The following is a 12,628-nucleotide window of genomic DNA, read 5'->3' as shown; positions in this document are numbered from 1 at the left end:
ATTAATGACTATAGATGAAAGGACAAAAACTTTGTTTTTTTTCTGTGTGCATCGCTTACCCTGTGTGTAGCACCTCAAGCGCAACGATACAGGGAAGACAAATTCAAGTTGCCAAACACAACACAAGACCATAACAACCTTGACCACATGTATTTGCAAATTGACTAAAATGGAGGCTCAGACACTTTGAATTTAAATTCTTTTGGACAGGTAAGCAAATGGAAAAGAAGTATGTTTCTGAACACAACACCTCCTGAGCGTAACGCTGAGGGAATGAAGAACAAAGGAGTAGAGGAGTAGCTAATTTGACTTTCACAAGGCACAATAACTTTTTATAATTTTGCACAATATCTTTGAGGTAGAAAAACGAAGCTTCTGAGGTTGTTTGATCAAGCAAAGAGGCCAAGTGATGCAATACTGTGTATGAGTGCAACACATTTCTCATGGGAATCGTTGGGCTTGAAAATTTAGTTTACAATAACCATTTGATGTGAGCTCTTCAATTTTTCTACATGAAATCTTCTAGACCGGTGTACACACCTGAAAATGACGATTTGTTGAAGGAAATTTCATTCTTTAAGTCGAAGCGTAGCGTCCTTAGCGGTCTACGTGCAGCACCAGCAAACCTTTCTCACAAGCTCCTGGAGATGGAAATGGCCATAGATTCTGAAGGTAAAGGATAAAAGGTATGCAAATTGTGATGAGTTTACAAAGAAACCCGCTCCTTGCTAAGCAATGATGGTACTTTTGGGATCATTACATGCTTGAGCGCAACAAAGAGGATCTTTCCAAATTTAGAACTGGTCATTATAGATTTGTTGATGTCATATAACAAGATAGTGCCCTTTACAATTGATCGACATGAATATAACTAATCCTAATGAATGACACCCAAACTGACCTATGATGACCGATGACCAATTTCCTTATGACATGACCCCCTTGATTTTTCATAATGACTCATTATATCCATGATTTCAAATTTTATCTCAAATTTTTAAAAGACAACCTCATAGGGATCTTCAAAGTTGTAAGACTCTTTGTGATACACATATTTACAAGGACAATTTAGAATCTAATACCTAGTGAATTTATGGGCTAAATTTTACAAGCAGATTCCTAAGACAGACTTTGATTACCTATTTATAGGACCCTAACAAGATGAATTTAGAATTATTTAATTATTAAATATAAATATAATTATTACTTTTATTATTTTATTTGCATGTAAATTGAAAAATGAAAATGCTAATTGTTATTTATTTTATTTTATTTTTCTTAATTTTATTTTATGTTTACATAAGTAATTTCATGAATCAAAATTTTTAACATCTTTGAGCCGAAAAAGCTCACAATTATTCACTTTTACCTCCACCATTTATATCTTACCATATTTCACTTTTAGATTTTTATATTTCTAAATTTTAATTATTTACCATGTTTTCTTACAAAGATACAAAAATATAACAAGTGTAATATACAATTAATCACTTTTACTTCCACCATTTATATTTTTACCATATTTCACTTTTACATTTTTATATTCCTAAATTTTAATTATTACCATATTTTATTACAAATATACAAAAATATAACAATTGTAATATGCAGTGTTGTTGTTTAATACATGTCTCTTATACAAAAAGTAATTGATAATTTTAATTAAAAATGTTTCATTAAATATCCACCAAAATATTAAACTATATAAAAATTAAAAATATGACATTATATACAAATTGAAAAATAATATAATTTTTTGCAATGTCTATAACTTAAGGGTGGATAAAATATATAATCTAATATATTAAAAATTAGTTTAGTAAATAGAAATTAACTTTATGAAAAATATTATATATATAGATATATAGATATCATACTTTAATATAATTTTAAATTAATATAATATTAAATTAATATATAAAATTAAATTAAAATAAAATATTTATAAAATATTAAAATTAATAATCATTTTATATATGTTCCAAAATAATTATACATATATATTCCAAAATAATTATTAAAAATAAATAAATAAATATATATATATATATATATATAGCAAATGTGAGTATATGTTTCCAATACTTACTTAATATAATTTTAAATTAATATAATATTAAAATTATATTAATATAAGGCGGTCATCAACCCTACCCTAGAAAATCAAATGTATCTCTCTGTTTTAACTAGTTCAAAGAAGAAAATTAATATAGCCAAGATTAGAACGAACTCACATGAGCTCCATAGTGAAACGGGTAGTTGGGCAGTTCCTAAAATGCCATGGATGGAAAGGTTGTGCAAAGAAGAAAATTAATATAGCCAAGATTAGAACGAACTCACATGAGCTCCATAGTGAAACGGGTAGTTGGGCAGTTCCTAAAATGCCATGGATGGAAAGGTTGTGCCATATCTCTGAGAATACGAACATCAAGGATGAAAATCACTTCCTCTTAGAGTGCCCCGCATACAACCACATTAGATATTAGTTTCAAAATCTTCGTTGCAATACTGACCTTTCTAGCCTTTTACGTTGTCAAAATTACAATGAGCTCTGGACGCTTCTCTCCAAGCTTTTTGAGCATAAAAATAAAATCTTAAATCAAACTAAATAATTCGTTTCTTTAGATCCGATAAACCAAAATTTGATCTCGATAGCCATCATCATTATCAAAAACTAATATATAAAATTAAATTAAAATAAAATATCTATAAAATATTAAAACTAATAATATTTTGTATATATTCCAAAATAATTATATATATATATATATTCCAAAATAATTATTAAAAAGTAATTATACATATATATTCGAAAATAATTATAGATATATATATTCCAAAATAATTATAACAAATGTGAGTATATATTTCCAATACTTTCAAATTTTAGAAAGTCCTAGTTACTCAGCTTTTTCTTTGCTGCATAAAAATTCCCAAAAGTTATTAAAAAATAATAATTTCTAAAAAAATATTTTTAATTTATTTTTTAAATTTTTTTTAAATAATTTAATATAAATTTTTGAAAAACATTGTGAAAATTTTATGAAATTTTTTTGGTTTATAAAAATTCATTATTTTTCTTTATACAAAAACTAGAAACAATATTCATTAAGAATATTCATTCCATACTCTTTTTACTTTAATGAATAATTTTACAGGATAACCTAAAACGATCAATGTGCGAAGCCATTATTAAATCCATGAACATCAAAATTCTACAAACGCAGTCTCAGCGTAGTATATCGAAAACCCTCCCACTCATAAATTTCAAAAGCTTCATAAAAAAAAATTTGCCCAGAAATTGTCGCTTGTGTATATGTTTATATCTGTAGAAGATCGAATGAAAAAAAAAAAGCATTCGATCATCTACGCAAGCAGATCCACAAGCCCTTCCAATTCGCAAAGAAAGAGGCATGGCCGGCCAAAACAGCCCCGCCATGGCCCTTTAACAAGAAAGAATATACGATTTTCATTATTAATGTTGAGATCCGCCTGCAAGCGCACCCGCAAAGGTAAGATCATAACCTCTCAAACACAAACCCTCACAGGGCCTGTCACGCCCTAAATTTCATAACCTCTGAAACACAAACCCTCACAGGGCCTCTCACGGACCTAAATTACATAGCCTCTCAAACACAAACCCTCACAGGGCCTCTCACGGCCCTAAATTACACAATTAAGAAACATTACAGCTATCGCTAACTCGATCCACGGATGGAACACCGTGCCAGGCTTTATAATACGTTACGAAAAACTGTTCTTCAAGCCCGATCCATTAAAACCACGGCCTGGTCTTCACTTTTAATGAGCGATACCTCGATGAACAGCAGAATCTCAAGAGAGATCGATCCTGCGAAGCTCAGATCCTCGACTACATATACATGGATACAGAAAATAAAATCTAAGATTAGACAGATGCGCTGTGCTTCATTAAAGCCAAGGAAAGGAATAAGAGATGAATCTGAATGGAACAAAATGAAAACATAATACAGGGTCAGAAACCCTGGACAACTTCACGCTCAAAGGATCGATCACAGAATAAAATGAACGCAGCTGTATCGGCCCTAACCCTACCAATTAAAGAATGCAGAGAAAAAATCTACGGAGAGGATCAATCACAGGAGAATATTATCTAGCGAATATGCCACCATCCAACGGTGAAAAATCTACGGAGAGGATCAATCACAGGAGAATATTATCTAGCGAATATGCCACCATCCAACGGTGAAAAGAAGATTGAAAAGATGTTTGGGATGCCAACATGATTGCAGGAATTCTATGTTCCCATTGGTTCCTTCCAAGTTGCAAATCTTCATCAATGCCTTCTCTAGAATTGTGCTGAAGTATTTTAACGGTTTCACTGGCTTGCAAATGATATGGTGAACTCAGTTTGTCGCTTTGTTCACTGCTAGGTGCTTTAGAGAATTATAAATGGTAAGTTCGTTTTCTTATAAGAGTTTTGTTATAACTTAATTCTGCAAATTTCAGTAGACATTTCGTCTATCCATTTAGTCAATAGAGAATGGTGATAATGATATAATTTATTATCTATTCGTCTCTCTTGTGGGTGAAATTAGTCGAATGAAAGTCATTTAATTCTCAAGTGGTTGTTGGGCAAGCTCTGATTTTTCCCACTGTTATAAGAACCGAATCGAACTGGTCGGTTCAAACCGGTCTGACCGTTTTGAGGCAAAAAAACAAGTTTGAACTGATGACTTTGAACCGTTTTTGTCTGGTTCGATATGGTAAAGCCAAGCCCCTTAAAATGTAGCAAATGGGGTTTGTTTTGCTTTTTTCCTTTTTAATGTTTTTCTTAGCTAGGTAAGAATAAGTGTCTAATATTCAAGTATATGGCTCTATTATTGCTATGCATTTGATAGTAATGTTAAATTCTTAAAGTAAAACTACAAAAATTTTAATGTTAAATTAATGACTTGAGATGTTTGAGAGTGTTTTTGAGCTCATTGGATTTCATATGGAGAAAGTAGAATTTTAAATCTCACTCAAAATCTAGCAGGCTTAACAGTTTTCCAGGATTTCAAGATTGGGGGGATTGCAAAGCTATACATTGAATTGATTTTCTAGTTCATGAGGGTATGGAATTAGTATTTAATCAAGAGCACCAAACCCTCTATGTACCTTGATGTTAATGGCATTGGTTGTTGAACAACTCTATCATGAAACTACCAAAATAAATATCCATCACTCAAACAAAATCTTGACTTGACAGGCGATTTTGCTATCTTATTTTAATGCTTAGAGGGTGATATTGATGACAAAGATGCCAATATAGGCAATTTTGGTGATATGAGGTATTTGTTGTAACATATTTTTTTTGGATGTTAGAGGCCTGTAGAGTTTGTTTGTTGATGTCTTTTAGGTTTAGAGATGGATTGTACTCTGTTATTTTGATTATGTAGACCCTTACATGCTATATATAAATGAGAATTTCTGCTTATTTGTGTATAAATGGTTTGAATTTATATAGATCTACATGAATATATTTGTTTTATATTTGTTTTCTTTAAAAATTGAATATTTTGTGTTTTTGGTTGACTGGTTTTTTATCCTGTTTCCATACAGTTCTGCCCAATTCCCTGTGCAGAGGTCTACTGGTTCTGGGTCTACTTGTTCAATTCCCTGTGCAGAGGTCTACTGGTTCTGGGTCTACTTGTTCAATGACCAGTTCTAACCCATTCCCCGTGCAGAGGTCTACTGGTTCTGGGTCTACTTGTTCAATGACCAGTCCGATTCTCATAATTATGATTTTGCCTCACACAAAGCTTCCCAACTCTTCGGCAATGATAATGATAATGATATAGTTCACCCCATTCCTCCCTATCGTGAGTGAAATTGGTCAAATTGAATCATCTCATTCTCAAATGGGTTTTGGGCCAGCACTGCATTTATTGGGATTTTGCCACACAGAAAAGGCTTCCCAACTCTTTGGCAGATGTGTCACACTTTTTTGGTGTATATTGAATATATATGAGGACTTCAGGCCGTCGTGATCCATGTTGAAACAGTTTTTTGGTGGTTGATGCATATTCAATCTAATCGGTGGAGTCGACAGGGGATTGTTCCCCAATGATAAAGTTGTGATCCATGTTGAAACAGTTTCTTGGTTGGTGATGTATATTCAATCTAATCCGTGAAGTCGACCGAGGATTGTTCCCCAATGATAAAGGAGACACTATGCATATGGACCGTCTACAGTGAAGGGAAGACAGAGGAATGTTCCACTTACATCCACATGAATATCCTAACCAAATTATTCAGCGCCCAACCATCTCCATTCAATGCCAACCCATTCACCCTTAAATGCCCAAAGCGAAACCCCCCTTAAATGCCCAACCCAAACCCAATCCAAGAGGTACGAAATTACAGGAGCTTGTCCCTGTATCCTTGAGCATTAAAGGAGGCTTATCCCTGTTTCCACAGCATTAAACAGACAACAGTGAAAATATAGTAGACCCAAGGGCCACCAAGTTCACTTCCCCTAGATGGTGACAAATATTCGCATGGTCAAAAAAATTAGTATTAAAATAAATGTAAAACGGAGGCAAAACAAATACCCTGTTACAACAAAACCTTAAGACTAATAGAAGACAAAATACAACCCCTATATGCCTATATAAATTCTCCGTTTAGTTTTAAGCTTTGTTGGGCGGTTTAGGAGGCCCGCGCGAGAGAGTTCTGCAAAGTAAGCAGCGTCAACTCCCGGCCAGCCTATTACCCCTCCATAAATTCTTGCGCAATATTATGTCAGCGCTGCGAGCAGTTCCCACCGCTCGCTTTGTTTTCCTTACTCATTAGTTTAAGGCAATTTCCTACTTATTTCTCTTCTTTATTTATACCAATTCTTTCCGATGTTTAACTACTTCGTTTGCATGTGGGATAGAAACAAATTTTACTGAATCTAGGTGTTCTTTTCTGCGTCGCTGAAAATGTAAGCTGTGTTCAAAGTAAAAGCCAACGCATTAAACAAACTGTCGACCAAATACACATACGAAATCTGGATACCAGTGAGATAGCTATCATGAAAATGCCCTTATTGGTGCGTATGAGGAGAAATTTTTCGACAAATATCAGAAGAGAATCAGTTTCATGGAAACCAACAATGCCAAAAAGGAAAGAGTTTCATGGATATATCATTATTACACGAAGAGTCTATTCGATTTTTAAAGTTTTGATAAGGAATTTTACAATTTTTCTGTTTCGAGGAGTTCAAGTTATAATCATTAATCTTATCTTTAAATACTAGATTTGAGGGGTGTTTAATTATTTTAAGTTTGAAAGTATTTGATGGGAATTTGATAAAACAATTTTTTTTGTTTTTAAAGAAATAAATAAATTTAGGTTGTTTTCAAAAGTAATTTAAAAGTTTTATGTGATGGATTGGGAAGACAGATCTCTAAATAATTCTAGTCACAAAAAAACCTCCATTCAATTAGATCTGAAAACATTTCAAATACTCACACTAATACAAAAATTTATAAATCAAATTTGTGTTTTCAACAAATTTCTACCAACTTTTTAAACAAATTAAATAAATAAAAAAACATGACCCAAAAACCTCCCAAAACATAAAATAATTAAAACAATTAAACTACTAATTTTTTATCTTAATATTTTACTCTTTAATATTAATTCAATATCCAAATTCACCATAAAATTGCTGAAAGTTCATTTTTATTTCAGTAATATTGACTTTTTTTTCTAAACAAATTATAAATTGAAATAATAATATATTATATTTTTAATTATATATTTTCATTAATCATTTTGTTTTCGGGTTTAGGCTTTCTTAATAAGCAGAAGATGTGATCCATTTAATTTATGTTAAAGGAAGGAATTTAGCTTAAATGGTATGGTTCATGATTTGTCCCAAATAATGTAGATTCAAGTATATGGAAACATGTCCACTGATAATAATGTCAATAATTCTAATATTTTAATTTGGTCAAAAATAGACAACTATGTTCTTGCCTATTTCGTCAAATTTATATAAAAATCTGTGTTTTTTTGGTGGGGAGTGCTTTCTATTGAGATGTATATCAAATATGGGAGCAGGGATGATCAGTCTGGGCAACCAAAAGAGTATCCTTTCAACTCCAGCAAGTTTATAACGAGAGAAACAGAGCATGGCAATCTGTGTTATGCATGATTATTCAAATATAATGCGCTACTGCACTAAAGAGCAATAAATCAACACTTACAGCAACCTGAATTGAGCATATGCAGTAAGCTAATAAAGACTGCTCACACAACAATGACCATGCAGACTACATAAACACAAGCATTAATGCATATATGTTAATCTGCAAGTAAAATCCCTATTAGCAGCTCTGGTTAATTATGTCCCTGTAACATATTCATTAACCATGCCGCATACAACAGCAGTTGTGGCATGTATTTCTAAGGTCGAGTTGGATTCCGAAACAGTTATAAGAAATATTACCCGGATTGAATGAATGATCACAGCAGCAAATGAATCAGAGCAGGAAATTTTAACACTATCAAGAAGCAGCGAGCCTGAATGTGCTGGTTACCTACCCATATATTGTATATCAATAGTGGGGACTGCAATTAGTTTTAAAAACAGTTGGAAGGATTTTCATCTTTGAGGAAATTGAGAAAAGTACTCATCTAACTTGTATTCATCTAAATTTTTTTAAGGTCATGGTTAAGCTGGAAAACAGATTAGTGTATGATATCTTGTTTGCAAGACAGTAATTTTTTATGATACTTTGTACTTAGTGTATGATACTTTGTTTGTAAGACAAAAAAAAAAAAAAAAAATTATGATATTTTGTTTGTGAGACCATTTTGTTTAGATCATGAGCAAATTATACACCAAATTAGTGTATAATACCTTATAATACCTTATGATACTTTGTTTGTAAGACAAATTTTTTTTTTATGATATTTTGTTTGTGAGACCGTTTTGTTTAGATCATGAGCAAATTATACACCAAATTAGTGTATAATACCTTATAATACATTGTTTGTAAAATAGAAAATCTCCATTTAACAATCAAATTACTGAAGTTTATTAAGCTATACATATTCTACGCTTGTGGATTTGAATTTATTGTTAGCCATTTTGCCCCAATCAAATTACTGAAGTTTATTAAGCTATACATATTCTACGCTTGTGGATTTATTGTTAGCCATTTTGCCCCTTCAATACATCAGGTGTAAGCATTGTGCTTCATATCTGTGAGCATAATGCTCATGATACTCTGCTTTAATGCTGGATATATTTAGTAAAATAACGTTGTTCCCAGAGAGCAGTAGTTCATTCCAGAAAAAAAAGCGGTAGCCAACCTGCATGCTTAAAAATTTTGCAGGCAATGACTAATGTAGCTGAACCAGCAGTAACACAATGGAATACAGGAGTTAAATTCCCAAATAAAGCCTCTGCTCTTAAAGATACATATTTATATCCCCATGTACTCTATGATGATTTTTTTAGTTAAACTAACTAAAATGATAAAATCGGCTGTAAATATCTATCAACTACAACCACATTGCTTGAAATCTGGCCTAAGTATTGATATCATATAGACTATATCTACCCTAGCAGAATAAGGTCTTTTATTCACCTCATGCACTCATGCACACAAGCTGCAGAAAACTCTTTGTCCAGTGTTAAATAAGGGTAACTCACTAGAAATCATCATTTGAGCTCCTAACTATTAGTGTTGAATAAGGATAGCTCGGATAGCTCACAAGGAATTATTTTCTAAGCTTCCACTTTATAGTTAGTTATTCTTGAAGTTGTAACTAGAGCTCATTTTCATAATGTAAATTTATTATTGATGTATTTATTATGTTTTTGTCAAAGCATGTTCTTCATGCAAGGAAAGTCAAAAACAGTTAAAAAGAATTTATTATGAGTCAAAAAAGAATAAAAAAGAATTTAGTACTAATCAAAAGAAATTTTATTTGAGTCATGTCTCATTTGGACATTTGTAAGAAAAGAGAATTTGAATTTTAAAATTGTGTCATTAGTCCACAAGATGACCAAGGCCCTCCAGAGTGACACTCATTTGATCCTCTTGGACAGCTATATATATAAGAGACAATTCAACCCACTTGGAGGACATTCATTCATCTAACAAGAAGTACTTTTCTAAATCAGGGGAAGGAGACAAAAAGACAATTCAAAGGAGAGAGAAAGTAAGTCAAAAACATAGAAGTACAACTCGCACGTGTGAAGAGGATGAAGTGACTATAGGCTGTATTTTTGCCCCCTTGTTGCAGGACCGAAATGTTTCTGTGTTTGACCAATTTCGAGCAGAATTGACCAGCATTGACTTTGACTCTTCGAGGTGAGTTGGAGGAGGGTGGGATTCGGCATCTTGAGGGCAGTTTGGTCTTGGTCTTGGTTTTGGATATCTTTCATTTTGATCTGATGCTATAAGAGAAGGCTTGTTAGGTTTCCCCTTGTGGGTTTTGCTCTAGCCTCTAGCCTAAATTCTAGTGTTCCTTGTTTCATTATGATCTTTATGTTTTGAACATTGGTATAACTATAAGTAATAAAAAAAACATCTAATATTCACAAGTAATTATCAGGAAGAGGTATCATGCATTTAACTACACCTCACTTGGTTTCTCAACATGGTATCAGAGCTATGGTGAAGATAGGAGAACCATCGAAGCAGTCATAAGTAGGCCTAAAGAAAATGCATATGGAACTAAAGTCTTGTATACCTAAGAGGCCAAGATCATAAAGGTTGTTGAGATCAAGGAATACTCTTATTATCAAGGAATAATCTATGTGTTGAGAAATGTAACTAGTATCGATCTTCATAATTGTTGTAATTCTCATGTATTTGTCAAAAGAAAAGAAAAAGAAAATTTATTGTCAAAAAAAATTTATTTATAAGCATGGGTTTCATGCTTTATTTATTTTGTTTCTAGGTCAAAGCACCCATTGAGTGCTTCTAGGGTTTGTGTCATGAGTCATTATCCTTGTCATTATGTACTAGACCCTTCTTGGGCTCATTGTATCAAAGAAGAAAAATATTTTTTATGTAAAAGGTGTCTCTTGTCACTCCTCCACCAAGTTAGCCTCAAAAAAAGACAAGTCGGCCTCATTGAAGGATTCGACTACTTTGAAGAGACTATATATAGAAGTGCATTCGACCTATTGTGAATCCATCCAGCCAAGGAATTCAATCTGTGATTTTCAAGTGAAGAGAGAAGTGCGAAGAAGCCTAATTACAAAGAAAAAATAAATGTAGCGAAGAAGAAAGAGACTTTTATCTAGCAAAAGGGATCGAGATTCTATGTTTTTCTACCACACATTGAAGAGGACTTAGGTGAATTGCAGGGCCAAAGGTACAATCCAAATTTCAGAGTTGTAGAGAGGGTTGAGATCCTTGTTGACTTATCTTGAAAACTTGACTTGTGTTGACTTGTGAAGAAATTGGCTAGAGTTTGACTAATCCTCTTGGGAGGTTGACTTGATGATTTGGAGGAGGTTTTACTCTTGGTCAAAGGGTCTTGGTTTTCTCATTTGATTTGGTTCTAAAAGAAGAGAAGAATAATTTTTGGGTTTTCCCTTAAAAGAGGGGTTTGCCCTAGTTGAGTGCCTATATCTTGTGTTCTTTTGTTGTGTCTGTGATCTTCATTGTTTGACATTTGTATTGATGATAAAAGATATAATAATTGCAAAGAAGAATTAATAAGGAACATCACAAGAAAGTGCCAATAAAGAGAAATCAAATTAAATAAAACGCTAACTATGTTGCCCTAAGGATTTCTCAACATGGTTTCAGAGCTAAGGTCAAGGTCATAGGCAACTGGAAGATCACTATAGTTTGAAGTCAAAAAAGATAAGAAGTATTGTAGATCAAATTTCTCTTAGATAATTTCACCAAAATTATGAATTGGTTAAGGCCTAGATCAAGCTTGTTCTCATTACACTTTCTACTCAAAATGAAATCTAAAATTGGCAACAAGAACTATAGGATTGAAGCCCTGAAACAAAGGTACAAGAGGGTCATTTGGAACTTGTTGAATGCATATTGGAGGGAAGTATATCCTTGTGATAGAGAAAAGGCATGAAGGTAGAGTATGGTGCAATTTATGCTTAAGAATAAGGTCGAGTTTCAAAGGACTAGATCTGCAAAGAAAGTCCCCTTCAAAACTAAGAGTCTTGTATATATACAAGAAGAACGAGACTTGTTGCGTAAGTTTTGTGTATTAGGAGTAGTCCTTTAAGCGAGTGAACGAGTTACCTTGGAGACTAGGACGAGCTATTTTGTGCACAAGTTATGGTGTTTCTCCATCTAAAATAAGGACCACAGGATTATGTGATAATTGCAGAAGTATGTTTCACAATTGGAGATGGTCGAGAAGCCTAAGAAGTGTCCTAACAACAAGCCATAATTTTTAGAAAGAATAGCACAATCATTTTGAAGAAGAACACAAGTATGTTGAATAGTTTGCAGTAACATTTAAGTCTATCATATGCCCTAACCTAGATTGTTCAAACTCAAAGAAAAAGGTGCACAATTCTCAAGGATAGGAAGAGCAGAAATCAAGGTTGCAAGGAGAACAACAAGTGGATGGTATTAGAAACCCTAGATCTAAAGGCCTTGTAGCAAGATAAAGG

General features: G+C 32.9%; 1 non-coding gene across 1 annotated transcript; it reads right to left on the bottom strand.

The window, feature by feature from the left end:
• Nucleotides 1-6,674: 6,674 nt before the first annotated feature.
• LOC149237551 (U12 minor spliceosomal RNA) lies at nt 6,675-6,826 on the bottom strand. The gene has a single exon (XR_016246788.1). It is a non-coding gene; the product is annotated as a U12 minor spliceosomal RNA (small nuclear RNA).
• Between the last annotated feature and the right edge of the window lie 5,802 nt (nt 6,827-12,628).

This window comes from Pinus tabuliformis, chromosome 8 (genome assembly GCF_031772625.1).
Source record: "Pinus tabuliformis cultivar Carrire ecotype Pingquan chromosome 8, CPIR1, whole genome shotgun sequence".
NCBI lineage: Eukaryota > Viridiplantae > Streptophyta > Pinopsida > Pinales > Pinaceae > Pinus > Pinus tabuliformis.
Note: the sequence above shows the minus strand (reverse complement) of the source record. Positions and strands in the feature narration are given on the sequence as shown.